Consider the following 4220-nt stretch of genomic DNA (forward strand, 5'->3'; position numbering starts at 1 on the left):
GTAGACCAGGCTGGTCTCGAACTCACAGAGATCCGCCTGCCTCTGCCTCCCGAGTGCTGGGATTAAAGGCGTGCACCACCACCGCCCGGCCATCCTGGTGGTTCTTAGCTCTGTTTGTAGACAGTGAACAGCAGACGAATCCACAGGCTTATCATAAATGAACTCGGTCTGATGATGTTGGAGTATATTGCTGGAAAGGCTGGAAGTGGAGCCTAAGCTAGGTATTTTGGCCATAAATAGGAATGCAGAGACTTGGTAAACATTGGAGGAGTGTGTTGTTGAATCTTGATCATCAACTTGATAGGAGTTCAGGTCACCCTGAAACACACCTCTGAGAATGTCCACGAGAGTATTTCCTCAGCCAAGAAACCCATCTCGAACGTGGGTCACAGCATCCTATAGGCTGAGGTCGCAGACCGAATGAAAAGGAGAAAGTCAATTGAGTATTATTAGCATCCCATGGTTTGCTCCCTGAGTATAGACACAATGCAAGCACTTGTCTCAAACACACCTCAGTTATTATTACACCATGATTGACTGCACCCTCAAACTATGAGCCAAAATATGTCCTTTGGCCTTAAACCACTTTTGCCACAACAATGCGTGAAGTAACTAATACAAGAGAAAGCACGCTAGTCATTCAATATTCATGAGATTCGTAATACTGGATATCATTTCCGCAGGCTTTACTGCACTGCAGCTTGGATTGGCACAGTTGTATTCTGCAGACTCGCTCTCTTCCAACCTTGACCAATTCCAATGAGTGGCAGAACGAACACTTGGAAAGATAGTCCTCAAGGATCACATTGCTTGCATAGCTCTCCAGTGTGTGGATTGGGAGCTCTTAGTGCTGAGCAACTCTTGCAGGCCGGAGCACCTCTATTCGAAAGTCATTATCTGTCCACATGACTGATTTTTTTCCCTTAACCAAGAAATCATGGCGAAGAAAAATAGCGTATTAGGTACCTTGTATAAACTCTTTTTCCATAGTCCTGGAATTTAACACTTTCTGAAACTGACTCAGAAGAATGTGTCATGCGTGTTTATTTAATAAGTGATTCTAGTTAGTTCTTGGCTGTGAGACTTTTGCTTCTCTTAGAATTTTACCATAGTTTCCTATGCTAGCATATTTCTCCTATTAGCCTCCAATCTTTGCTTCTAGGAATCCTCTGGAAAAACCTTTTTGCTGAGGTGATTTTTTTCAATCCTTCCATGGTCCAAAGCTGTCAAATCTTGGGGTGTCATCACCTTTGGGATTGCATTTAAATGTCTCCAATACTCTGACCCTCTGTGGTCTGAAAGAGAAAACAGGGGGCAGACTTCCGGAGTGAGGCTACTTCCCCACCTGTGACCTTGTTTGTCATTGAGCGTCAAATAAAGACTAGGATTTTGTTGGGTTTTTTTTTTGGGGGGGTGTTTTGTTTTAGTAGGTCAGTGGCATGGTAAGACATCTGACAGGGACAGACAGCTCATTGACTACTGTCACTTCTGACTACAGGTGAAGGGTCAGCAGCTGGAACTGTGACTCTCTCCCATGGTGGCTGTGGAGACTCTAAAGCATCTCTGGGCATCTGTTTCTCCCTGTGCTGTTCTCAATCCCCACCCCCAAGAGAAAGACGGGGATGGGAGTCTCATATATAGGTCCTTAACGTGTACTGAAGCCAGAGGAAAATCTGCTAAATTTTTTTCCCCTTAAATGAGGTCATTATCTGAACCTGGATCTAAGCCGATGGATAGGAACCCTAATAATCCTCCTGTTTCTGCCCTTCACAGCTGTAGTAATTGGAGCTGCGGGGCTGCGTCCCCAGCACCCCGGCCGCCTGCTAGCTTATGCCCCGAAATAACAACACACAAACTGTATTCATTTAAACATTGCTTGGCCCATTTCTATCTAGCCTCTTCTAGGCTAATTCTCACATATTAATTTAGCCCATTTCTAATCATCTGTGTAGCACCGCTAGGTGCGCTTACCAAGAAGATTCTAGCCTACGTCCATCCTGGGTTGGAGCTTCATCGCGTGCGTTCTGACCGGGCGAGAGGAGCATGGCGTCTCTCTGAGGCGTCTGCCCCTGAGAGGAGAGCTGTCGAGTCTGACCTCACTTCCTCTTCCTCCCAGCATTCTGTTCTGTTTACTCCTCCCACCTATGTTTTAACCTATGAGGCCAAGCAGTTTCTTTATTACTTAACCAATGACCTTCCTCCATCACACAGCCCTGGTATTACGGTAATGTAGGGTGAGGCGAGTCCCAGCCTTTTGTCCCACACTGATATCTAATACATGTTTATGATTTGATTTTTGAGAGACAATGACAAGCACTGAAAAGGCTATCCACAAAATTCTATTATAGCAATAGAAAGTTTCTCTCTTTTCTTTTTGAGATTATAATGTAATTCTAACATTTATCCCTTGTCTTTCCTCCCTTCAAACCTTCCCATTACACCTTTCCCTTTCCTTCTTCAAATTCATTAATTGTTATTGCATGCCTACATCCTTAAATATATTTCTAATAATACTTTGCTCAGTCCATATAATGCTATTTGTATTAATGTTTTGGGAGCTGACCATTTGACACTAGAGGACCAATTCCCTGTGGAAGGTCGCCTCTTCTGCTGCTAGCTTTACTCAAGTACCTATGTTTTTTGTTGTTTTTGTTTGTTTGTTTGTTTGTGTTTTTCTTTTTGTAAGGTTGATGCCTCGTGGACTTTTTCCCATCTACTTTGCCATGTTCATTGGTCCCATCCTTGCTCAGCTCACATGTGGGAAGTCATGTTGGCCACATATTATGAGGATAGCTTCCAACAATAGGAGACATAACCTTAGCAGCACCCTCCGTGATCCTCTGTCTGTTACAATCCTTCTGTCCCTCCCTTCTCAAAAATCTCCTCTGAGTCTTAGCTGTGGGTGCTGTGTTGTAGCCGTATCTGTTGGAATGATGTATTTTGGTTGGTTGTAGTTTTCGGTAGTGGTCTCAGTCTGTTGCAAAGAGACGTTTCCTTGATGAGGGAAGGGTGAAGACTACATTTATCTGTGGGTATAAGGACAAATGTTTCTAGATTGTTGTTAGGAATAAGGCTGGTTTAGGAAATCAGTGGTTATAGGTTTTCCAATAATTATGACTTCACTAGCACTAAGTAGTTATTTAAGTTACCAGTACCAGGCAAAATTTCTCTCTTGTTGAGAGGGTCTTACATCCAATTAGAGAACAGCTGTTTACCTCCCAGTTATGGGTGTCACTTCTGCATGCTTAAGGTTATGGTGCTGTGATGGTCAGTTATGTGTTTCATAGGTGATCAATGGGTACTAAGAATTCGAACTCAGTTCCTCACGCTTGTTCAGCAAGCACTGTTACATGCTGAGCCATTTTCTCAGGCCCAGAATTGATTTTTTTTATCAAATCTCCTGAGGCATTAAGCAGAAAAGTTAAATAAGCCGATTCTCCCATCACCTGTAGTCAAATGTTACATATGCGAATTTCACTTAGATATACTCGCATTTGGTTTTTGCTTTTTACTTCAGCTCTCTCTGTGAAAGAGCAAAGCAGCATATCACAGAACTCAATACATACCTCAGGTGCTTCTCCAATCCGCTTCTGTTTTATTATCTGTAAGTTGAAGATAACAAACCATTCTTACTTATAAAGAACTGATATGCGCTCAACACACCCTGGGTGTCATAGAAGGTAACTGTCACAGAGCACAGATATGGTAGAAAGGGCCAACTTCCAGGGTAGGTAATCCCTAACTCATAGCATGTATTTGGAAGGAAGCCTCAAAAACTCCTGAAGTTCAAAAACAACATTCCCACAGCTGGGCGCAGCTGAGGCAGAGGGCAGTCACGTGGTGGGTTTCCGTAGCTGAGGAGGGTCTTTATCATTCACAACCATCCATTCACTTTTTAGAGTTTGTTTGATTGTTTATTCTTAAGAATTTCATCCATGAGTGTTTTATGGACAGCATTTCTTCTTCACCCTCTCCCCCATACAACGTCCTCCACGTCCATCTAACTCCTGTCCAAATTCATGCGTATTCTCTCACTCACTTCAGGTGCCTAGATCCCAATCTTTATATATGAATATGTAACCTGGAGTTAGCACCGAATCCAGGAGAGTAAAAAGTGTGAGGGCGGTGGCTTTGGGTGCTGCTCTAGAGGGTATAGTAGGACCCAGGGACCAGGGCAGTGGGTTTGGGTGCTGCTCTAGAGGGTATAGTAGGACCCAGGG

This window comes from Microtus ochrogaster, chromosome 22, assembly GCF_000317375.1.
Source record: "Microtus ochrogaster isolate Prairie Vole_2 chromosome 22, MicOch1.0, whole genome shotgun sequence".
Lineage (NCBI taxonomy): Eukaryota > Metazoa > Chordata > Mammalia > Rodentia > Cricetidae > Microtus > Microtus ochrogaster.